General features: G+C 35.3%; 1 protein-coding gene and 1 pseudogene across 1 annotated transcript in view; one reads left to right on the forward strand and one right to left on the reverse strand.

Moving 5' to 3' along the window:
- PLCL1 (phospholipase C like 1 (inactive)) overlaps positions 1-27,099 on the reverse strand; it is a 415,950-nt gene that overhangs the window by 90,024 nt on the left and 298,827 nt on the right.
- The window catches only part of LOC110213284 (homeobox-containing protein 1-like), a 53,791-nt pseudogene continuing 35,285 nt past the window's right edge, over positions 8,594-27,099 (forward strand).

The following is a 27,099-nucleotide window of genomic DNA, read 5'->3' on the forward strand; positions in this document are numbered from 1 at the left end:
TACTTACATTTTTATAACCCTAGTGTTGTGCATATGTATTGAATCCTACATATACAAACTATTCTTAGGGGAAAAGTAGAATGCCCTCATACATACCCCACTATGAGGGGGCACGATTCAGTCACAACATGATTTTTGGATAAGGCCAGTGAGGCCATGTAATCTTTGTCTTCCATGGTTTTATATCAGATCTTTGACATTCGTTTTGGTTGTCATTTTAACATAATGTCATAGTTTTTACCACAATGAAGGCATAATCAAAGGAGGCTGCATGATCTCCCCCTGTAGAAATCTTTAAAAATGGCAATGCTTCCCATTTGTCTGGCCTAATTTAGTTGTGATAGTGTCTGAAAGACCCTTACAACCCTGAGTCTAAAAGACAGAATGATTTATTATTCAATTGACTAAAACCACATCCATGAAAATGAAGCAAAATTTACTTCCATTACAAGATTCTAATGAAATGATTCATGGAATCAAACACATATCAGATCTTTGGCTGACATAGACATAAATTACCCATTTTAGACTACTGAATTTTTCTTAGTATTTTTGGCATTTAATAACTAAACCTTTGGACTTACCAATTAGCCATCTATGGTCAATTTCTATGCCCCTTAGTTACAAAACAACAATAAATCTTCAGGGCTTTATGCACTGATGCAATGGTACAGCAAATTCAGAGTCATCAGTAAGAGTTTCAAATGTTTGTGTATATTTTCCTGCCATTAATGTAGGCAACTAATGACATTGCTTCAATGGAATTAATCTTCCACATAATGTAAAGTGGGTAGCTACAAAATGTGATGGTAAACTAGAATATGACAGCCTCTAAAACACTCTAACTACTGTCTCACTCTAATGAAAGCTTTCAAATTAAGCATTATTTTTATAAAAGAAAATTTTGTGTTAGCATAATTACTAGCAGAGTTTCAACAGCCCATTTTAAAATAATTCTTGAAAGCGAAATTATTCCTTTTTTAATTTATCACTTTTATAAAGACTATTATATCATTCTGTATTAATATGTTAACTTTCTTCACTGACCACTTCATTCCTGGGCTATTGTTTATTACTACCAAAGTCAAGAGGAAAAGAAATTGAGACTGGGCCAAAACATTAAGCTTTTCCTAAGCCAAATTTTTGGGCATTGAGGTAGCACGGTTGATAGAGTGACAGGCCTGGAGTCAGGAAGTCCTACTTCAAATCTGGCCTCAGACACTTACTAGCTGTCACAATTAGGGCAAGTCACTTAATCCTGTTTGTCTCAGTTTCCCCATCTATAAAATGACCCAGAGAAGGAAATGGCAAACCACTCTAGTATCTTTGCCAAGAAAACCCCTATAAGGGGTCAAGAAGAGTTAGATACAACTGAAAATGACTAAACAACAATAATAACAACAAGAGGAAAAGCCTTGGCACAACAAATTATATATGTATCAAACAGATGAACCCAAAGATCTTTATTTCTTCACTGGGCTTTCTACTGGATTATTCCATTCTTCACTCTGACCCACTTCTAAAACCCTGAACAAATAAAGTCTACTCTTCCCAAAGAGTACAAACAGAAGATATGCCCTTAGTGCACCTTATCAAGCTACTCTAACCACCTAGAAAGTCACAGCAAATGTAATAATGGATTAGGGGATATTCGGTATTTTCAGAACCTATACGCTGCTCCAATACACCACGTCTAAAGCCTCCTTCAGATCTAACTGACACTCAAATTCTTATGTGTCTGCAAAATGGTGGTGGATCAGTTTCCAAATGGCCAACAGTAAAATAACTTTTTAGTTAATCACTTCCCCCTCCAGGCATGTTCAAAGATTCTCTGTAGATCTCTTTCCCCACAACTAGCACCTACACAGTGCTCCCTCCTTTTCTTCAGGTAGACCCAGGTGCAAATATCCTGCACTCCAGCATATAGCACACAGTTGTGCTTATTTTAAAGTACCTTTTCATTGATTGCTTTGTCCTTCAAATGAAATCAGCACCTACAAAGTTATCAAGAAAGGCAGTCTGGTAGACTAAATAGAAAGCCTGCCTTGGAGTTAGGAACACCTGTGCTGTACTCCTGCTTGCAATATAAACTGGCTGCACGATGCCTGGCATATCACTTGACCTCTCAATGCCCTCAAGCATAGACTACCAATTGCAAAAGCAGATCACTTTCCATGCTCCCAGGCTACTCTATGACTCTAAATTGCCTGTCAGGTAGGTCTGCAATGGGGCAGCTAGGTGGCTCAGGAGATAGAGTTCTGAACCTGGAGTGAGAAAAACTCCTCTCCTGAGTTCAAAAATGGCCTGAGTTTGAATTACTTACCAGCTGTATGAGCCTGAGCAAGTCACTTAACCCTCTTTGCCTTAGTTTCCTCATTTGCAAAATGAACTGGAGAAGGAAATGGCAAGCCATTCCAGTATCTTTGCCAAGAAAACCCCAAATGAGGTCACAAAGAGTTGGACACAACTGAAAAAACAACTGAACAACAAGGTTTGCATTTGTAGAAGGAGTTTTCTCTTTGGGAGTTCCCACTATTAGAGCAATCACGTCTAGGCCATATCAAAAAAAAAGTTATAAAAACAAACCAAAGATATTTTATGCCTTGAACAAATCACAAAGGACATAATTCTTCATCTCACCTCTCATAAGCGACAAAGTCCTCAGGCCTTACAAACCACCTACTCAGTTTAAATACGATCAAAAGCACACGTGTGAACCAATAATAAACTTGCTTCCTATGACAAGTGCCAAAATGATTTATAGCCAAAATAATCAAAAATGTCTCTGGCAGTGTGATGTTTCTGTGCTGTTGCAAAAGGAATCCAGCATTCAGAGGCATTTTATTCTGGTCATTTTCAATGACCATGTAATATGGATTGGAGAACGGAGGGCCACTGCAATGTGAGGCTACCTAGGAATCACGGAGTGCCTCAAACACAGACTGTCCTTCCCAGCTGTCTGTGGGGGACCTCTGTCCCAGCTTCAGATTCAATGGGGATAATTTAAAGAAAGCCACACACACCCTCATCTGGCAATTATCAGCAGGATGGAGAGAGCCTGCTGGGAGGAAGAACACTGTCAACAAAAGGAGTTAGTGAAACTCTGCTGTGGAGTTGAAAGAAAGGCTAACGTTGTTCTTGGGCTAACTCCGTTGTAGCTTTTTCTGACTCCTGGTAAGACAAATACTCCTGGACCTTTTTTTTTTTAAACCAGAAACTTGGCTTAATATTTATTCATGTGTATTTTTGCCAGCTTCTTCCTCACTGGACTGTTGTAAAATCTCCAGAAAGAAGGCAAAGACCAGAAATTATTTTAAAGTAATTGTCAGAAAATAAAAAGTATTTTTAGTTTATTCCAGGCCTAGCTTCTCTCTGCCAGCAGCCTACAATCAGCAGGAAAGAGCTGCAGCCCCAACTGTCAGAGCTATTCACACAGGGTTACAGGTTGTTACTGGGCAGCTGAGTCCAAAGACCTCCATTGAATAGATGACTAGCCTATTGTAATGCCCTGCCTTTTTCCTCTATCATTCTGGCTCCACCCCTTGAAACAGAACCTGGACTCCTGTACTAAGGAATTAGTCCAAGTAATTAGTCAGACCCTGATCTCAATCATTTCTATTTCCCAATGCTCCCATGTTTAATTTTCAATATCATCACCTCACAAGAAGACACCATGTCTAAACAAGTTTTTAATGATAAAATAAATAAACCTAGTTCTTTGGTTTATATAGTCTCCATATGTGAGACAGAAAAAAATCTCTAAAAATCAAAGCATGAAAGAGATCCCAGGCAGATCTTCACATTTTTGAAGTCCATTACATCCTGAAGTTACCATTCTTCAAGAAGGTTTTTATAGTTGTAGGCTTGGACAATCTCGGAAACATCCAAAAACTCTGGCCAAATGTGCCTACTTTCTTCTGTTAAAACTTTCTAAGATAAGATGTCCAGTCACTTCCCATAATAAACAAAAGTTCAAGACAACCCTGAGCTGGCTGCATGGTCTGATTTCTACAGTTACAAGGCAGTTTTTCCAGATGTTGCTAACAGGGGCCAACGATTTCTCTTTCTTTTCTAAAAGATGAAGTCACTCTCATCCACTGTTAGATGCAGGGCACCAGCAATGAGCAACCAATACTCTGACAGAAAAGAGCTTTCCATCTCCCTCAAAGATGCTTCATTAAATGAAAATGGGAGGAAAACTCTGAGTGTTAATGTAAATCAAATTAATAAATCTATTTGTTTTCGGATATACTGCAACCTCACATCTGAGTCCTTTGAACAGTATGAAATGAAATAAAAATTCTTTAACTGGATACACCAAACACTATAATTGTCCATCACTGCAAAGAAAACTCTAGCCATAAAGATGCAAGGAGTATGAGCCAAGAGTGCTTCCTTGGGCCAAGGGGAGGTCTACCCCAATCGAGTAAAGACTTCCCCACCTTTGTGTTTGTAGACTCAAGTGCTTAGCATAGTGCTTGGCACATAATAAACACTTGATAAATGGTGTTTTTTTCATTCATTTCATTCATTCGTATATATTTTCTGGGCAAGATGTTTGAAAACAGAAAGTTTTAAAACAACTCTTCACAAAAAGAGGTAAAATTGATAAAATTCTAAAGAATAGGAATCAAAGGCACCACTAATCCAATTACATTTAGAAACAATACTTGTTTGAAAATAAAGAAAAACTGCAAATGCAAACAAGTTAGTTGTTCCTCACTTTCCCATTTCAACATTGTGCTATGCATCATGTCCTGTACAAAACAACGAATTTGATAGTCCTGGTCGTTGGTTACTCAAATTTTTTAAGAGGAAAGTTAGCTGGACATAAGTTCTTTCATTGTCAAACTTTGAAAAAAATGGATTTTATATCTAAGAGAAAACCTAAAAAAAAACCTCAGTCCAATATCATAAGAACATCTAATCACACTGAAGGTTGTAAAGTAACAAATGTTTATTGGTGTAACTCCATAGGAAGTCCTGGTTTAAATAGATTCTCTAGCAAGTTCAATAGCAACTTGTAAACATTTGTAATTACTCTTCTTTACTTGCCAAAGAAAAACAACTCATTGCTATCCTCCTTCTAGCACTTAGCAATAAAATAAGTCAAAATTTTGAAATTTGAATAAGAAATAAAACATTCAAATTTCAAAGTCGTTTACCAAGGCTTCATTATAGCATGGAGAATCTGGTTCTAAAATATTATGTCCATGGAACAAGTTCAGGCAGTTCTGATCAACTTTTAAAGGCTTCAAATGCCTAATAATTAACTGTGTGTTGTCCAAAGCACAGCCTAGCTAAGCTGCAAGTTATTGATCACTAGTAAGCTGACTACCATTGGATAGAGTTTGTGGTCCATCCCAAACCATGATGATCATTGATTAAGGTATGGAAGAGTTGTGATATGAGTTGGTGGGGAAAATAGCCCTACCAGTGACATAGCTGATCTTTGGAAGTATCTAAATATGTGTGTGTGTCAACGTATACAGATTCAAATCAAATTTAAATTGCTAAAGTTTTCATGGCATTAACACACACAGAGAGAACATTCTCAGTCAAGGGATGCACATGGTTGCTATTCTCATAAATCCTTTGGTTCAAAGGTACCAATAATAAATTGTAATGGAGAACAGGAGTAACCACAGGAAGAAAAAAAAAGAGTAGCCAAGGAGAAGCTATCTAAAAAGCTCACATGGATGGAAAAATCAGGCATGGAATCCAGAAACAAGCTGTGATATATGCCTAAGGGTAGATGCACACATTTTCAAGTATACCTTTCTTTTTGTAGTTGGTAGCAACTCAGTGAGAATTCTATTCCCCTAGATCTAACCCACCTCCTGCAATTTTTTTATTGTTGTTATTTTTTCACATTTATTTTATTTTTAATTTATGAAATAAAACCAACATTTCCATAACATAGTATAATAAAAAGATTATTACACATGAGACTGCAAATCTATTATGTACAACTTGCTATTCCTTTTAAATATATAACAAGGTTATCATGTAAATTTCTTTTTTCTCTCCCCCCCCAGCCCTAGAGATGGCTACCATTAAACATAAATAGGTATATGTGTAAAATTATTCTATGCATACTTATATTCATCAGTTCTTTCTCTGGATGCAGATAGTGTGTCTTCATATGTCCTTCATAGTTAATTTGGATATTTATGATAGTCAAAATGACTTATCTGCTCAAAGTCATTCTTAAAACAATATTGCTGTTACTGTATACAATGTTCTCTTGGTTCTGTTCATTTCACTCTTCATTATTTCATGCAAGTCTTTCCATGTTTTTTTAAGATCATTGAGCTTATCATTTCTTATAGCACAGTAGAATTCTATCACAATCATATACTATAACTTGTTCAGCCATTCCCCAATTAATCTCAAATATATAAAGATTGTTGTCAAATCTACAAGAATATGAGTCATTCCTCAAATGACAAATGACCAAAGGATATGAACAGGCAATTTTCCAATGAAAAAATCAAAACAATTTATAGTCACCTCCTACAATTAATCATTAATGGAAGAAGAGAGGTAGGTTCCTTTGCCTCTAGTGTTTGAAAAATTGGGGAGTCTAAATTTTTGACCCTATCTCATTGGTTCCACTTTGTATTTCTGAATGACTTTTCACTGGATGGGATAACGCAAGGTCCTGAATAGGTGGCAACTACTTGGACCAATCAACTCCTAGTGGCCCTGAAGAATGTTTTCAGATAGTAGGAGATAGCCAGGACATGACTTAAGGGACTATGAACTGCTAGTATTCCTTAAGGCTATCCTAAGTATGTTTGTCGTATACAGTTTTATTTTCATCTTTGAATAACAATTTTATTTTCTAACATGCAAGTAATTTCTTGAGGGCAGTTAGGTGGTGAAATGGATAGAGCACTGGGCCTAGAATCAGGAAGACTCATCTTCCTGAGTTCAAATCTGGCCTCAGACATTAGCTGTATGACCCTGGGCAAGTCACTTAACCCTTTTTCTCTCCATTCCTCATCTATAAAATAAGCTGGAGAAGGAAATGGCAAACCACTCCAGTACCTTTGCCAAGAAAATTAGAAATGGAGTCATCAAGTAGAGTAGAAAGAAGAATGACAAACTGGTAGAAGAAAAGACTTGGTAACAAACTGTCTATGCGGGGTAAGTATAATGAGGAATCAAGGATGACACCAAAGTTTTAAACTCTAGTTACTGGGAGGATAGTGATGCCCTCAATCATCATGGGAAATTAGGAAGAGAGGAGGGTTTGGGAGAAAAGATAATTTCTGGTTTAGACATGTTGGGCTTGAGATGACTACAGAATATCCAGAATAAGACGTTCAAGAGGTAATGTAAAACTAGAAAACAGGAAAGAGTTCAGGGCAGGATAAATAAAACAATCGTCTGCACAGAAATGAGAGTCAACAGGTTTGAATTAACAAGGAGAAGCACTACTTCTTCATGTTAGCTGAATGAATAAGGAGTTTTGTTGTTGTTCAGTCATTTCAGTCACGTCTGACTCTCCATGACTCCATTTGGGACTTTCTTGGCAAAGATAGTGGAGTGGCTTGCTATTTCCTTCTCCAGTTCATTTTACAAATGATGAAACTGAGGCTAACAGGGTTAATGACTTGCCCAGGGTCACACAGCTAGTAAGTGTCTAAGGCCAGATTTTAACTCAGGTCTTCCTAACTCCAGGCCTGGTGCTCTATCTCTATCTAACTAGGTACCACCTAGTTGCCCCAAAGGAGGAGACAGTGAGCAAATAAATCTCAACAATGTTAAATGATAAGGAGGGGAGAAGAAGGAGCTCTTAGAAAAATGGTCTAATTTTTTTTCAGTAAAGTATGAGGCAAAGTACTCAGCTGAAATGGTAGAAGTGGTGCCATGGGATATTTAAGGAGAGTTGAAGAGATTTGGAAGAGCTACTAAAATGAGGATAGTAAATTGATAAGGGAGGTAAAAAATACTTGCTTTGCTAAAGTGAGGGCCCAGTTGAGATTATGTAACAAGTAGACCCAGTCAGCACAATTTCATGATTTTCTCCAGCAACTCTATTCAGCAGTATATAAATGGGGTAAGGTGGGAAGACGGGAGAAATCCAGGAACGGGACTTGGCAAGTAATGCTCAGCAATAGAATAAGGAGGCAAGGGACTCAAGTTTAGAGCTGAATTGGTTTACAAGGGTCAATACAGAGACAGGATCAGATGAAGCAGTTTTAGAGTTCATGAATATGGACATGGAACATTTTGGGGTAATGGCATGATCAAGAGCTCTGTATGGAACTGGGATGCAGTAGAGGAAAAAATCATGGAAAGTGAGCAAATTGAGGAACTTAGAAATTAAGGGGTTTGAGGGTGAATCTATCTATAGATTTCAATATAGATATTGACATTGAATTCTCTAGTATGAGAAAAGGAGCTGGGAAGGAGAAAAAATTGTGATCCAGTGTCTGAGCTCACTGAGAAAGGAAGGAAGGAGAATGTCCTGGAGTCAGTAGATAACACCTACCAGAGTCTTGATTTGGTGACAAATTTGGATTGAATGAAAGTTTACTGAATGATGGCAGCAGTAGGGAAATCTGGAAAGGCAATGGTAAACATGGAGTATTTCCTGCTTCTAGTATTGAAAAGGGTAGACATTGATTCCTCACCATTAGGAAGAAGCCAATTGTCAGTGAAAGCCAAAAGCTGGGAGGAACAGGAAAGGAAAAAGTTTAAGATGAAAGCAAGTGGAGCTGACATTCTGGAGAGCATAGTGGCAAAGGTAAGTAGATCTGGAGTGGGACATTTAAAGGTTAGGGTCAAGGGAGATAAGAGTAAGGGAATAGGCAGTTGGGGATGAGAAATAGGGTTTTTATAATATACAAGCATTCCAAATCACTGGGATGGGGAAAGTACAACAGGATGGGAGTAGTGAAGAAAGAGTGCAGGCAGATTATTGGTGATTAGAAAGATATCTTAGGGGAAGCAGGTGATTAGATGTTTTTAAATTATTTTTTTTCAATTAACAAGCTTTTATTTTCTATCCTTGACATCTTCCCTCATCTATTCAACTAAAAAACAAATAAAAACAATATCCTCATAACTAATATGTATTTCAAACAAAGCAAATTCTCATACTGGTCAGGTCCAAAAATATGTGCCTTATTCTATATATTGAGCCCATCACCTCAACATCTGTCTCAAGAGGTAGGTAACATGCAACATCATCAGTCCCCATGGTTGGACATTGCATTGATAAGAAAGGAATTTCCTGGATGTCCAGTGTGGTGGCAGAGGGACAATATTGTGACCTGTGGAGCCCAGGAGACCAATTCACAGAAGGCAGGAAAAAAAGATAATCTATTGAATAAAGATTATATTCAAAACCATCTCTTTCCAGAACCCTATTCCAATTAAGATGGCCAAAAAGATCACAATTAGAAAACAGCTCCCCAGTGACTGAATTTTTCACATTATCCCTTAAAGACAATCTGCTTCTATTGAAAACAAAAGTAATAGATGTTCCAAAAGGAAATCTGGGGACAACTTTTAGAAAACTTCCCTGTTACTAAGTAGTACGCCTAATATTATTGATTTATTTTGCTAAATACATGAAATATCTATTGTACTGTACCTCTTTATAGTTGTCTACTAGTTCAAAACTCATTAAAAAAAGAACACTGTATAAATTTTAAAAACGATCATGAGTTCTGCCTTTGCATATTTTTTATCAATTTATGTTTTGCCTGAAAGAACAACTCTTCCCATTCATTAACTATACACTGTTAAAATAACTCTTTATGGACAGAAAATCATTAACCACAATACTGAAACTGCCCAGAACAGGTATCTTTTATGTATCATTTACACTTCCTTTTTGTTCTTCATGGGTGCTGGTGTTTTTAAAAGATTCTTGAGATTATTTAAATGAATAAAATTTATTATAGCAATATGTATGATTTCAAGAACTCTTTTGTAGGCAATCAATTTATCTGAGGAAAAGAAACAGAACAACCTAGTAAAGTGGATAGAGCATTGAAATGTATATATGTAGATATTTCATACACACATATGTATATTTTTAAATTTAACCTATAATAGGCAAGGCATAAAGAAGGTTTATATCTGAACATGTATCTTTAATAGCAGGCCTTAGAGATATGCAGAAAAGCAAGGGAGGCGGCAAAAAATATGCTATGATCAAAACTCAAGAAGGTAAGTCTGAATGAAAACAAAATTAAAGAACTATCAAACATCTTCATTTTAACAAAAATGCCATAATACAAAATCAATTTACACATTAGAGCTTCACTCTAACACTTTGTCTACTCAGGTATGTAATTTGGAGTAACACAGATCTTGGACCCATCCGTGAGAAAAGTTTCATTCTTAAAGTATTTGAAAGAAATGGTTATAACACTGTGTCCCCTATGAGATTCCTTAAGCTTTTAGAAACGGTCCAGGGTATTCTACTCTAGTAATTTATTCTGCCGTTATTTTGTTACCATTTGGCATTCAGTCAAAATAACTTCTAATAACAACCTGAAGTTGCATATTAATCTGTACAAAAACAGCATTCTCAAAAGGCTCAATTTCCACGATATAAGCCAATTCTTTCAACCTCTATCTAAGCCAACTATAAGTATGTTTTATACTCTTAAGGCAGTCTTCCAATACCTTATTGTGTCATGAAGGTTACATTGCATTCCTGAAGGCTATGACAAAGAGGTACAAATTTTGGAGGCCTTACCGAGCTGGAAAAGATTCAAGTATGGGCCAGTGATTAGCTTTATGTCTATCACCTAAGAACTAGTACGGCTAAGTTCAGGGGCTCATTCTCAGATTGGCCTTCTGGTGATTACTTTTTTTTTTGTTCCAGCACCTCCAAAGACAGGTTACCAGGTAGTAGAGGAGTTGTAACCTATATCAATAAAGGGGACACACACACACCAATGATGATCAATGTACTGGAGCATTAAGATATACAGCATTTAGGAGGTTACCAAATGTGTCTGTAACAATGTCTCATTCTCTCATTTTTTAAATTTTATTTTTAACTTATGGAATAAAACAAGCGTTTCCATAACATACTACCATAAAAAAGATGATTGTCCATGAAGCTGCAAATCTACTATGAACAACTTGCTATTCCTTTCACATGTCACCAAATTATCACTTTTTTTTTTTAGGCAACTGGGGTTAAGTGACTTGTCCAGGGTCACACAGCTAGTAAGTGTCAAGTGTTTGATCTGAGGCTGAATTTGAACTCACTTAGGTCCTCCTGACTTCAGGACTGGTGCTCTATCCACTGTGCCACCTAGCTGCCTCCAAATTATCATTTAAATTTCTTTTTTTTCTTTCTTCCCTCCCACCACCCTAGAGATGGCTACCATTAGACATAAATAGGTGTGTGTGTATACAAATATAAATATGTAATTATTCTACACATATTTCCATTTATCAGTTCTTTCTCTGGATGCAGATACTGTCTTTTTTTCATATGACCTTTATAGTTAATTTGGGTGTTCATAATAGACAAAATAACTTACCCACTCAAAGTCATTCTTAAAACAATATTGCTGTTATTGTATGCAATGTTCTCTTGGTTCTGTTCATTTTGTTCCTCATTATTTCAGCAAATCTTTTCATGTTTTTCTAAAATCATTGAGCTAATCATTTCTTATAGCGCAGTAGTATTGCATCACAATCATATACCACAACTTTTTCAGCCTCAGCCATTCCGCAATTGATAGGCAATGTCTAGTTCTTTGCCACATCAAAGAGAGTGCTATAAACATTTTAGAACATATAGATTATTTTCCTTTTTCCCTAATCATCTTTGGAAATAGACCAAATAGTGGTATTGCTGGGCCAAAGGATATAGTAGTTTAATGACTCTTTGGACATAATTCCAGATTGCTCTCCAAAATGGTTGGATCAGTTCACAATTCTACCAACAATGAATTAGTGTCCCGATTTTTCCACATCCTCTCCAATATTCATAACTTTCCTCTTCTATTATTAAAAAAATCATATGATTATATCAATAGATGCACAAAAAGCTCATTTCTATTAAAAACATTCTCTCATTTATTCAAAAACCATGCAGAGTGGCTTAGGCCCTACCATCTACATAAAGATATATACAACAAAATCCCTCCTCTGGCAACTTGATACCCTACCACATTTTTATTTTGTAAATTGTCCTCTCTACATTGATGATACAATGACCTTAAAAGTATCACTTTTTTAATGAAAAGGAGTTTTTTAAAAATGTAGACGACTTGGCAATATGTCTTGAGATACAACTAAATACCAATTAGTGTGAATAATAAATCCCCTGAGGTAGTCACATTATTTGAATTCACACTGCATTTTTCCATTGGGATGGAACCAATTGCTGTATTTTACATAATTATAATATCAAATAATATGAACCCAAATACATGTGACCACTTCAGGGGATTCATTATTCGCATTAATCAGGACCCAGCTATAATTGGTATAATAGAATCAGAGATGGGAAAGCATGTTCTGTGTTCCTCTATTGTACATCCCAAAGCTGCTTTCTTTGTGAGATATTATGACGAATAGAAATAATAAAATGTTGTGTTATGTCTATCTTTAATCACCTACTATAATAGAAAAGAAACCCTATGCTTTCTCATTTATAACAGAAAAAAGAAGAAGTTTGCATCAGAAGTCCCAAGTTTGACCTGGTTTCTACCACATTTCTTATTTTTGTGACTTCACATAAGTCATTTAACTTTTGGACCTCCATTTCCCTGTTTATAAAAGAGGGGTAAAATATTTCGACCTCTACCTCATCAGATTTTTGTTAAGTCAACGTTTTCCATAACTTTGTTAAATGCCTCTTATTAACTACCTATGGTAAAAAATCCTCAAATGTACTTTATGTGAGAAGTAGAATAGGAAAAAAATAAAAGCTAAAAGGGACATTAGAGACCTAGTCCAAACCCTTCGCTTAAGTACATCACTTCTCTGCTTATGCTCTCCCCTCCCCTTCATGTCTGCAGTTCATGCATTGAGATAGGTAAAGCTCCACTGACCAAGAGACAGATGGAATTCATGGAGGGAATTCTAGACTCATAAAATGTTAGGACTGGAAGGTACCTTAGAGATCATTTAGTCTTAGGGTTCTTAACCTTTTTTAGGTCATGGACCCCTTTGACAATCTGGTAAAACCTATGGACCCCTTTTCAGAATAGCTCTTTTTCAGAAGAAATTTTTAAATTATTTCCCAGAAAAATTCAAACATATGAAATATACAAAGTTTAAAAACATAAGATTACAAAAGAAATCAAAGACTGGTAAAAAATAAAGATGTATTTTTTCTCATTAGAGTTCATGGACTGACTAAAATCTGTCCACAGATTGCAGGTTAAGAACCCCTTAGTTATAGTCCAACTTTCTCATTTTGGAAAAAGAAAATTGAAACTTCAAGAGATGCAGTGATTTGCCCCAGGTGACAGAGATAGTTAGTGACAAAGCTAAAACTAGAAGCCAAGATCTCCTGACTCCAAGCCCAGTTTGTTCTTCCTTTGTCATTACAGGTCACATTGATTCTGTTTATAACCACAGGCCTTATAGCACATGTTCAGTATATCAAACCATGTCATCATGTTTAATGCTCCTCCTCTCCATTAGGCTCCTCCTCTCAACTCATTGTGCTTCTCTCCAAGATTACCGTGCTTTCTTAAAATTATAAATAGCTGGCTTAAGTGAGAGTCCTTGAAAATTCCCAATCTAACTTCATATTGTCACATTTATATAGCATTTCATAGTTATAACAATCATGTTGTTCATTTATTTGATCCTCATAACAACAGTCTGAAGTAGAGAGTCCCAAGTATTATCATCTCATTTTTATAGATAAGGAAACTGAGGTTTTAAAAGGTTAAGTCATTTATTGCAGGTTCCACAACTAGTAAGTAACAAATTAAGGATTCCATCCCTTTTCTTTGGGGTCTAATTTGCTATTGTTTCTACTCCATCATGCAATCATTTTATGTGGAGAAGCAAAGTGCATGTGTGTTGTTATTCTACCCTAGCATGTGATTTTCTTCAAGTGTCCCAGCCATTACATGTTATGCATGATGTGATTTACTATAAGACCCAGTAAAAACACAAGCTACACTGCAGAGGCTAAATGATATCACCAACAACAGGGCAATGAGGACAAGAATAGAGGTCATTAGCATCCATTAACCAGCCTCTGAGGAATGGTCTGCTGGTATCAGTCCAGTTTCAGCAAGACAAACGTCTATCTCACACATAAAAACAACACAATTAAAATTAATTGGCACCCTGGACAGCTTTCTCAACAGAGGTGCCCAAGAATAAGTAGATCACAATATTGAGATATTATTCTCTTTCTCCTTGAGAAATCCATTCCACAGAAAATTCAGGTGCATAGACAAGGTTGAGATCTTTACAATTATTGTGAAGGTTAATCGAAGAGTTTTGTTCTTTAACAAAAATTATTGGTACACCCCCCTCCACCTTTAAAAAAAAATCCATAGTAGAAAATAAAATAGCCACTCATTACCAATGATGCAAAAAAAAAAATTTGTTTAACTTGCATTTTCAGAGTATTAATGTAATACCCCAATTACTTTCATAAACATCCCATAACTGAAATCTATAATGGAGGATGTTAATGAGGTCATTCATCAGAAACTGATATAGAACTAGGTATCCAGCTTCCATAATGCATAATTTTATTATTCTCTCTAAATAATATTGTGCACATAATTAAAATGCTTTAGCTGAATATTAAAATGTCAACAGGGATGTGCCCACATTATAATATGGATTCCATATCCTGAGCATTCTTGCAAGAAAGAATTTTTAAAAAAGAATATTTTTTAACTTGCATGTTTCACTTGAAGTAAGCTCATTAAACTATCCTTAGAATTTTTTCTCCTTTATTTTGACTTTGGTTTTTTTTTTCTGAATGATGACATTTTCCCCCAAGGATGAAATATTAATATACTATTTACATGATTTTCAGTTACTTTGGAATTTAAACATATTCACTGCCATTAAAATTTAAATAAAGTATATTTAAAATTGAAGAGGACATGCCAGTAATGCTTCAAGATTGCTTCAGCTCTAGCAATCATTATCATAGGCTATTATTAAAGCAGTTTCAGAAACAGGTGACATTTCTAGGAGGAAACAAAAATGATCAGCCACACTTTGGAGGAAAAAAATTTTCATTGATGGGAGAGTAATGAAAAATCAAATCAATTGCCAGGATTTTGTTACTTCTCTACTACATTTGATGCAGATGAGATCAAGATACCAGCTTAGATGCACCTGTACTGGAATCTAAATGGGCACCTAAGAAACTCACTTTTATTCAGGGTGTTTCCTGGGGATGTAATAGACTCTATTGTACTTGCAACGATACTGTATGTGCTAAAAATAAAATAAAATAAATAAGAGGACCTCATAAGAGAAAAAAATCTTATGACAGATTTGGGTGCAACAGAGTTAATTTTAAGTTTTTCTCCACTCAAACATTAAATAAAAGTGTTTTTCCCACTCAATTAAAAATGTCACCCAAACCATTCCTTCTGGTGGTAAAGAATAGTCATTCTTCTCTTCTGTATAAGAAAACAAGTTCATATAATGGCAAAATGCTATAAAAATAAGCTAAGAGAAAGCATTTCCTTTCCCTCAAATAATAATGATTTGATTCCTTATCCTAAGTTTTCTCTTGTTAATTTCCTCAAATTCCATTCTATTTAGCTACAATATTTACACTGAATTACAGGGTTTGGGGGGGCAGCTCAGTGGTACAGGAGATAGACTGCTGGACTTAGAATCAGGAAGATCTCAGAATCCTACCTCAGACACTCAACAGCTGAATAGCCCTGAAAAAGTCACTTGACCTAGCTCAGTCACTTTAAGAACATGAGATTGGAATTAATGACATCCAAAGTTTCTTCTAGCTCTCAATCTATGATCCTAAGTCAGAGATGAGTCAACCTTTCCTGGTAATTTGCTTTAAGAAGCATAGTCAATTTTAAAGTTACTACGTTTAAGTTTTCAAAGAACAATGACCCAGTTACCTCCACATTAAGCTGACTTAGGGGCTTACTGAATAACATACGAATGACATATACACACACAAGAAGGATAGGATATAAGAAGACTTATAAACTTGGTCTAGTTTACTGCTACCTGCTGGGTTTCCTGTCTTGTCTGGTACAGAGAACTGAAGCCATACATAGAATTGTTCCCAGAAGGTTGACACTATTCATACAACATTACCCCACACATCAAGTGACACATAGATGTGAAGGGCTACATAGTTTTATAAAGTAGGAAAAAGAGAGCTGGAGCCTCTTACAAATGTATATGTCCTGAATGAGTTAACATGGATTTGGAGAATTCCAGTTGGGTTTTACACTCATGAATATTCTTCAGTCATTCTAGTCTTTCTTCCATCATGTCTCTATTTCCACATTCCTCCTTTCTCTCAAGGTGATGGAAGCTGATCTACCCGGAATGAATCACAAATGTATTATTTTCTTTATAAGATCCTAACTGTATGCAAAAAAGCAGTTTCTAAAAATACAAAATTTACAGCAGATTGACTTTTAAGCCACCATACTTAACCTTTCTTCAATACTCAATTCCTAAAATTTATCTCAGTAAGCACCCTGAGGGCAGGACTTTTTTTAATTTTTTTCTGTGTATCTCCAATATTTTATGTAGTCATTGATATGTTATAGGTATTTAATAAATGTTTGTTGAATTTAATTAAACATCTGAACTAATTTTTTTTTTAGACTGGAGTATGCAGTCATCAAGGCACAATGCCTAGCAAAGTATTATGTACAGTTGGGGTTTTTTTTTTTTGGAAATGATAATGGTAAAGTATTATTCTCTTTAAGAATTTAGTAGCTAAGCAATTGAAGCCTTTGAGTCAAACTGCTGATTTGACTTCAAGCTGCATCCAATTAAAGATTTCCCAGATGAGTTCTGGCATGTATTAGAATCACCCAGCACTTTAATCCTTATTTGTTGCCCACAACCAGATAGTTTAATAACCAATTATCAATGAGGGATAATAGCCCAGACTTATTACACTGTATTTGATTATCTGGTCATCAGTATCTGTCCATCTACAATAAACAAAGAATAAATCCTATAGAATAGGACTTCACAACTGAGATCCTCCTTCACTATGGAATTTTATTCCTGGGGAAATCCAATAGAGCCCCAACAAGCAAAGTAGTTACAAATCAATTGTCTGCATTTTTAAATTTTCTCATATTATGAATTTAGCAATCATCAATACACAGGAACATTTTAGCATACAATGAAGAACAAAAAAGAGGATTATATATGAAACTATCACTTGTTATGTACAGGCTTTTTAATCAGTTATTTGTAGCTATTTCTATTTCATTTTTTAATTATTTGCTGTAATGTTTCAAAATTTTACAAATTCATAATTTGAATTTAAGATGCTAAACTTTAAAGATACCATCAGTGTCAAAGATAACCACCTCCCTCAAATCCATCCCAACCTACTGATTTAAATTATTTAGAGGGATGAAATCACTCCAAATGAAAGTCACAAGATTGGGAGTCAATTAATCTCTATGCCTGAATTGTCTGTCAAGGGGAGATGGTATTACCATCCCTAAGTCACATGATTGTTGTAAAGATGCATTCAGATAATGGATATGAAAGTACTTTGAAAAGTAAAAAGTGATATGTAGTGAGGTGATACTATTATAAATAATTGAGGCTTTGTATTAGTTCTCAAACGGTGGGCTTATATCTTTAGAGATGATTAAAAAGGATAGGGGAAAGGGATTTTCTTAAAGTTAGCTTATATTACTGAAACAGCTAATTCAAAATTAGGATTTTTTGAAATAAATATACATTGGTGAAGAAACTATCTAAAGTACATATTGTTACACAGACATTTTGGTTTTGTTTTAGTTAAATTATACCACCGCAACATTCATTGTTCTTATGTCAATATCCTACTAATATCATGTGGCAAAATGATCCCATTTTTACCTGAAAATTTGGAGATTCCTGGCCACATGACTGCAAAAGTATCCATTTCAAATACTTTTTGGTCATCCTATTTTCTGACATAACAATAATGTTAGTCTGACAAAGAAAGTCTGTTTCAATAAAAATGAATAAGTTGGTTTACTTTTTGGTTATTTAAGCTAACACAATCCCTTCCGCCCTGTCAACAACATAGTTTACCATGTTGAGAATTTCATAATCTTCATTGTTTAACTTCTTTCCACTAACCACAATTCCAAAAGAAGCTAAGGACTATACTTTTGAATCAAATCAATTCAGATCAACAAACATTTGTTAAGGACTTAAAATTCCTATGTTAAAGGTACTGACTGCTATGTGCTCTGAGGTAGTTTTTTACGTAGTAATTTAATTCAATTTAATGCCATGAATCTGTGAATTCAATTCCACTAATACAACCCTCCAGAGCTTGAGCTCTCTCAATTCAAAGCTATTATTCCAGATGAATACTGTCCCAAATACAACACCAAATGTAGACTTTAAAGTTTAGAATTGCTCTACATCACTTCTTTAGGTTGCACTCAGTCCAGACTCATGATTTCCTTTTTCCTGTTGATGATACCAACATCTTCCCATTTATGTGGGCTCAAAAAACTTGAAGAATTTTCTATCTCCCTCCATCTTCTGTGCTTCCAAAAATCATTGGTGAATCCTGTAGATTGTGCCTCCACAAGATCTTTTCCACTGCCCCACTGACACCACAGTAATTCAGGCCCTAGATCAGAATCTTATCACATTTGACTTGGGTTATTTTACAGCCTCTCATCCAGTCTCCCTGTGGTCAGTCTTTCGCTCTCCTGCTCCATCCTTCATACAATTGTCAAAATAGTCTTCCTAAGATGCTGATCTATTCAAAAACCTTCAGAGACTCTATGTAGATACAACATTAAATGCAAATATCCTTTCATGACATCTAAAGGCCAATCATTCAGTCAATAAACATTTATTAAGTGCCTACTATGTGCCAGGCACTGTGCTAAGCACTGGGGGAAAAAGAAAGGCAAAAGATAGTCTCTGCTCTCAAAGAGCTCATAATTTAATATGGGAGATAACATGAATATGACTAAATGTAAACAATCTACATACAAGATAAATTGCAAATAATCAGCAGTGAATCAAAAAAAGCCCACAGTAGAAGGTGAGATTTTAAAGAATGTGTAGAGGGAGTAGAGTATAAGATACAAGCAAGTTATGAAGGGAGGCTCTGAATGCCAAACTTAGGATATTATACTTGATCCTAAAGGAGACAAGGAGTCCCTGGAGTTTATTGAGTATGGGAGTGACATGGTAAGTCCTGTGCTTTAGGAATATCACTTTGACAGCTGAGCGGACACCAGACTTTTCCAGAAACTCATGGCAGGCAGATGAACCGGCAGGCTATTTCAATAGTGTAGGTGTGAAGTGATGAGGGCCTATACCAGGGTAGTAGCAATGTTACAGAAGAAATGTTTCATATGTAAAGGATGTTATGAAGGTTAAAATGGCAGGTGTGGGCAACACATTGGATTTGGGATATGGAGTCTAAAAGATTGGATAGAGTAAGGAGTCAAAAATGACATTAGGTTGTGAGCCTAGGTGACTGAGAGGATCTTCCCTCACAATATGACTTCTTCTAAAAGTCTCTGAAACATGGAATATGAGGATCCATTGAAGAAATTCTAAATCTTTAACCTAGATAAAAAGAAAATTTACAGTAGATATGATAGCTATTGACAAGTATTTGAAGGGCTATCACATAAAGGAAGCCTCATATAAGAAAAAAAAAGGAAAAGAAAAGGAAAAACTTCCTTAATATTAGAGTTATCCAAAAGTAAAACAAGCTACTTCAAGAGATAGTGTGTTTTCACCCATTATTGATCTGCAAAGTCCCTTTCAAGTCTTTCTAGAGCTGTGTGTTTCTGTCTTTCCAGCCAGGTTTCACATTATTCTTCACACACTCTATATTGCAGCCAGATAATGAAATATTTCCTTATCCCAACCCATCCCCACCCCTACTGCAGCCTCGGTGCATGTACATAAGCCATCCCCATGCTTAGAAGGGATTTTGTCATCAACAATTACTAAGCTCCTTTTCTTTCTTCAAGGCTCAGTTCAGGTCTCCTCAATGAAACTTCCTGTGTCTCCCCAACTGAAAGGCTATATGATATTGCTGAGTTTGATGCAATAAATATGACATCTATTAACAGAAGCATACAAAAGGAACTTCCCTCCTTTAGGAAAGCCAATTCAAAGCCAATTAAACAAATTTTTGTTAATTTTCTATTATGTGCAAGGCACTATGCTTGGAGTTTGGAGTGCAAAGATGAAAAATGACACAGTCTCTACACCCAAGAGAACGTGGCTGAGAATATACTATAGACATTCTTGGGGAGATCCATGACCATTCAGAAATATCCATTTTTCAATACATAAGGAAAAAGTAAGTAGGTGAAAAATTAATGTTGCCCAGATTATGACATTCAATTGAATGGACATCCTATTGAGTTTATTGAGTCATTCATTCAAGAGTAACTGATTTAGTATGCTAACTATTTACCAGTTGAAATGCTATGTGGTCTAGCGGAAGAGAGCTGGCTTCAGAAGAAGGAAGACCTTGGTTCAAGTACCACCCCTGACACAAATTTGCTCTGTGACCCCAGGCAAGTAACTGAACTCAGTGATTCCAGCAATTCTCCAAAACACTAAATTGCAGAGAAGGTACCAGTCTGATAGAGGAAGTTCATTACTGATAGATCCTTACATCAATGAAATCACAAGTCTGGATTTTTTTTTTAAAGTCCCCAGCATGTTGCTAGGTACCGGAGACACAAATACAAATAGAAATAGCCCCATCTTTCTAGGAGCTTGACTTTACTGTGGCTTGACTTTTAGCTTTTTGTGTCATGTACCCAGGGATGTCCTGGTAAATGTTTTAACAGTCATCTATCCAGAAAAACAAATGTACAAACCAACACACTTTTAATCTGCATTATTAACACTTTCTGAAGTCCAGACAATCGACAAAACAGTAAATCAAGTCCTGATTTGCAACCTTTGATGATTCCCAAAATTTAAACACTCGAACTGAAAATTTAACAATGCAGAGTTGGCTCCAGTATACCCCTGAACGGACCCCTTTGGCAGTCTCTTTCAACCTATGGGCCCCATCTCAACATAATGATGTTTATACATAAAATAAATCATATAGAATAACAAAGGATACTAATATTTCAATAAAAATAAAAATGTCCAGATTATGGGAGGCAGAGGAATGGACATCCTATTGAATTTATTGATGTATTGAATCACTGATATTATATTGAAATACAATTATCAAAATATGTTAATATGTATATAGACATATGTGTAGATAATATGTAGAAGTAATATATAGAACAGTCAACATAAAGTACACACAGAGTGATTTTGGGGGAAGGAGGCACTAGCAACTGGGGGCTTACAATAAATTTCCTGAAGGAGCTGGTACATGAGCTCAGCTAGAGAGGTAGAGATGAGGAAGTAATAGATTTCAAGCTTAGCAGACAAATTGCTCAAAGGTTTACAGGTAGGAGACAGAATGTCAGTTATGAGGAACAGCAAATAGCACAGTTTGGCTCTACCAGAGAGTATAGGATTAGGAATATATATAATAAGGCTGAATAAATAAGTTGGAGCTGAACTGTGAAGGCTGAGAGCAAGAGATAGCCCATGTGTTGTACTGGTTACCACAGACATAAAGAGATCAAAGGGAAACCTTCAGCATGCTGTGTTGGTCCCCTCTGGAGAATGCAAGGAAATTCATAGATGGGAATTGTATCAGATAAGAAGGCATGAATGTGTTCCAATATGCACCCACATTAGTGAAATCATGGGTCCACTGAAATTTCTAAGAACTAAATAATACAGTATGGTAAGGATGACACACATACATGCTTCCTCTCACATACAAGAACTTTCAAAGGTTAAGTGTTAATGGCATTTCAGGTAAAGACCAAAAGCAAATTGCTGATTCCAAGTCTTATACATTAGCCCACATTTTTAAAAATTGTCAGGCAATTGTTTTTCTTTCTAGAGATGCATCTGTAAAATAAATACTCTGAACTAGATAACCTCTAAAGGACTCTTTTAGTTCTAATATTTTATTATTAAGTGATTTTTCAGAACTCTGTAATATGAAATATTTATGCTTGCTTATTTTAGGGGCCTTAAAAGGGTAACTAATACTGCAACCATTCACAGACTTTTCAACTGATATACACTATTCTAGTTCAACTTGTCTGAACTCAAAAATATTGAATGCACAATTTTAGAACCTCAAAAAAAAATCACATAAGGCCATTAGTTTTTCTGAAGGCTTGTACTTTTCCATATGTTGATGAAACTGAGTGGCTCACCTCCAGGGATGATAAATGTCTCATACTTCCATTAATGTTGCCTGATAGTACTAAGATTTTTTTTCCTAGGGAGTTAATATCCCATGGTGAAGAAATAGAAAGAAAAAATTCACATTATAGATTGCTCTTTAGTCACTTAATCATAAAAGGAAAAGCTGATCATGAGCTTCAAGGACACAGAAAAATGCTGCGTGGATTTAGTTACTTATACTTTGTTTAAAAATAGCCTTCTATAGTTTTTTTTTAATCTCATTTTAAGAGAATACAAAAGTAATTTATCTTATAGAACTAGTATGACAAAGAAATTAAATGATCAAATTATTCAATCAATTGAATCAAACTCAATCAAAATAGTCAATCAAATTAATCAGTCTCTCTCAAATATACATGGTTTTACTGTACACTTTTCAATTCCAAAAAACATTTACAAACAGCAGAAAATAATCTCCAATTAACCTCTTAGAAGAAAAAAAGCCTCTCCACCTGATAACATATTTAAATTTAATTATCATTATTATTATAAAAACTTATAAAGAAGAAAAAATAAATCAATAGTATATTAATTATTCATGCCTAGTTATACAATATTTTTAATGAGCAGCTTCTCATTAATAATTTTAAAGGGGGAGAGCAGACTATGATTTTAGCAGCATAAAGAAAACCTCCATCATTCTAGTGTAGATAGGCAAGCCATCTATAACCTATAGGTTTAAAGAGTTTTCTGAGGCCCTGAGAGATTAAGTGGCTTAAGCATCGATATTGCATATATAGAGGTTAGCCCATAATCAAACAACCAGTATGTGTTTCAAAGGTAGGATATGAATCCAGGTCTTCCTGACTTCAAGGTCAGAACCCTAACCACTACATCACCATTTCTTTTTCATCTCATTAATAACTCTGTATTCAAGTAAATAAATGAATGCTTGTTAAATTAGATGGAATTTATTTTTAAGAATGTCAATTAATTCCATAATAGTAGGTAAAACTTACATTTCTAATAGTCTTCCAAAAAAGACAACACTTTTGTCAATAATCAAAATCTATACTAAATTGAAGGGAGAATTTTTTTAATTACCAACATTTCATATCTATAAAATGTTTTTCAATGTAACTTTACAAACACTTTTCTTATATGAATTTTGCAAGGTTTTGGAGAAAGAACAATTGAGACCATTAGCAAAGGTTGGCCTAGAAGCCCATTTTCATGGTTCTGCTACTTCTATGTCTGCATTTCTTTAAGAATGTGTCTCGTGTGTTTCTAAAGCTCATACGAGATTTCTTGACAGACATAACTTTTATCAGTGAGTCATTGATTACAAACACCAGTGAGGGATCAAAGGAGTTATATGTATATTTCTACCATTCTTACTTATCTAGACCAGAATGAGATTTCACATCTATTTGCCTATGCAATAAATAAAGTATTTCTTTATAGTGATATCTGCACTAAGAAAAGGCTAGTTAACAAAAAGGAAAGAGTCTACTTACAATATAACATCTGACTACCTCCTAACACATTTTCTCTAAAACCATTTTGTCATTTGGTTGAACAACATATTTTTCCCTTTCCCTCAAATTTTATTAGATGGCTAGGTGATGCTGTGAATGGATTACAGGAATTGGAGTTAGGAGGACCTGAGTTTGAATCCTGCTTCAGACACTTACTATCTGTGTGACACTGGGAAGTCATAATCTCTCTGTGCCTCAATTTCCTCATCTATAAAATTGGGATTATAATAGCACCTAACTCCCAGGGATGTTGGGAAGACCAAATGAGTTAACACATATAAAGTACTTTGCTAAACTTCAGGCAAGTAAGGATTTTTTTGTATATAAAGCCAAGTATACAGGTTTGAAACATTTTTTTTTTACCTAGGGATTACAGAACTTTATTTATTAGTCATTTCTGTGAGGGAGTCAGATACCAATGATGTTATCTTTGATTCCAAGAAGTAACTTCAAGATGACAGCTTCTCTAGTTCATCATTAATTTCCACTCTTTGGATTCTGAATATATGCAAGCCTTAATAGCAATACTTAACACACACAACACACACACACACACACACACACACACACACACACACACCTTACTTCTATAATCAGCCAATACCATCATACAGTGAAGTGAATGTTTTTTCTTCCCTCTCAGACTTGTTAGCATGTAGTCTGACATTAAAGTCCTGCTTCTCTGAGCTTCAAATCATGCTGTTTAAACAGAATTGATTTTTCCTAGCTACCTGCGATTGCCTTGTTGGCCACTACTTGTCCTCTGAATAATCCACTCATTCTCTGTCTCACTGGTCCACATAGGAGAGCCCACCTATTCCTTCCCCTCCACTTACATTTCTGGGCTCTATAGTGAGGTGGTCTAATGTATTTTCCAGTCCAAATCTTAACGTTAAAAAGAAAAATAGTTCATATGGCTCAGCACAACAAAGAGGAAAATCAAACAAAATCAGTTCTACCTTCTCTACTGAAAAGGTACATAATTATTTCATCAGAACTTGGAGCAGCATTATTTCACTGTCCAAGAAGTCTATATATTCAAATTTATAATGAGGAAGGGATTACTGAATAATCTACCAAGTGACGCTGTGAATTGAAACAAAAAGTTCTGTTGTGTCCTTTGGATGTGTCTTTTTCAGACAACAAATTTATCCAACCTACTATTCCCTTTCACCTTTATTCAGAAACTGTAATGATGAAGTTGATAGAATGTGAGGCCTGGAGTCAGGAAGACTCATTTTCTGACCTCAGACACATTAGCTGTGTGACCCTGGGCAAATCACTTAACCCTTTTTGTCTGTTTCCTCATCTGTAAAATGAGCTGGAGAAACAAATGGCAAACCACTATGACATCTTTGCCAAGAAAACCCCAAATGGGGTCAGAAGTCAGACACAATTGAAAAATGACTGAACAACAACATAAAATATTAGCATTAATTCACTTGATAATTAATTTTAAAAGGTTCACTTATAAAATGATCTAGTTATTAACGTGATATGGATTTTGCAGTTAGGAATCCATCAGACACAAGGAGCTCCATGTTTGAGTCATCAAGCCATAACTCTAGCGCTGGAAGGAACATTAGAGATCATCTAGCCCAGTCATCTTATTTGTACATAAACTGAGGTCCATAGAGGTCCATGGAGGGTTACTTGATTCCATGGTCTTGGAATCAAAAGGTAATGTTAGCAGAAGAATTCAGGACCCTAGTTCCCAGTTCTTAACACTTCAATGAGTCTACTGTAGTTTTCCTTATATCATTCAGGAAAGGTGGTGTTAAAATTAAGTTTTTAAAGTTTACTATCTAGAGCCAAGGTACTACCCTAAATAAATATTCTCCCACCTAAAAAAAAAAACAACAGAAAACACGCAATTCAGAGCACACCACACACAGATATGATACAAATAATTAAATAAAATAAAACAAATTACAATGAAATCTGAAAGAATAGGTTTTAGTGATTCAATTCATTACAGTAAAATCATGGGAATATAGATTTACAGCTGCAAAGGACATGAAGGGTTACTTTGGCAAACTCCCTTATTTTAGAGTTAAGGAAACTGAGGTCTAGCAAGATAAAATGAATTGCCCAGGATCACACAGTTAGAAAGTAGGAAGGTCAGCATTTGAACCCAGGACCTCTGATTCCAAATCCAACATGAATGTTCTAGGCCTGCAATAAATAATTTTTAAATTAGCATTCTATTGCAAATTAATATTTTAGCTGCAGTATTCATCTGTGGTATATCTTCTAAAGAAAAGATACCCTTCCTCAAATACACACACACACACACACACACACACACACACACACACACACACACACATATATATATATATATATGTATATATGTATATGTATATATACATATGCATAGGGGTGTGGGTGTGGGTGTGTATATATATATATATATACATACACACACACACACACACACACACACACACATATGAAAGTGATAAGGCTAGAAGCAAAGAAAAGGAGTTATATAAACAACATTGCTATTCAGCCTGACAAATTTTTCAGAAAAAAATAGTAATTTAACTAAGATGTAGGTTTATGTTAAAGATGCTAAACTGAAAATTGGATTTTAATTCTACCCAGCATGTTGCAATAATTTTTGGAAGGGAGGGAAAGGATGAAGCAAAATCAAAGCAACAATGGTAAGGAGTCACAACTCTTAAAACAGAGGAAAATAATACTATTGTCAAGCACATTCCACTTTTTGTACAGGAGGTTTGAGAGCTAGAAAATCATTATCAATGTAAAGACATGCACTATTTTAAGAAAAAGAAAAGAAAAGAAAAAAGCTCCAAACTAAGAAGGCTGATAGATTAGGTAGGGTTATTTGTACTATAAACTAAGTCTTTGTTTTATTAAAATGAATTGCAAAAAGGTTCCTTTAAATCTTAAGCTCGCTTGGCATCTCAAATGTTTTGAGGTTGATGGTATTCAACTTACAGGAAACCTTTCAGGAAGGCATTTGTCATATAAAATGATAATATAGGCCTACGTCAAGAATGACCAATTTAGTGGGTGGATTTCTGTGTGCTTTTATTTGTTTGCTTGCTAATTTGATCATTTGATTTAATTGTCCATTTTGTTTCCTGAGCAGCAATGAGATTGACACCAC

The sequence above is a fragment of the Phascolarctos cinereus genome, unplaced genomic scaffold (genome assembly GCF_003287225.1).
Source record: "Phascolarctos cinereus isolate Bilbo 61053 unplaced genomic scaffold, phaCin_HiC Scaffold_726;HRSCAF=1367, whole genome shotgun sequence".
In the NCBI taxonomy this organism is placed as follows: Eukaryota; Metazoa; Chordata; class Mammalia; order Diprotodontia; family Phascolarctidae; genus Phascolarctos; species Phascolarctos cinereus.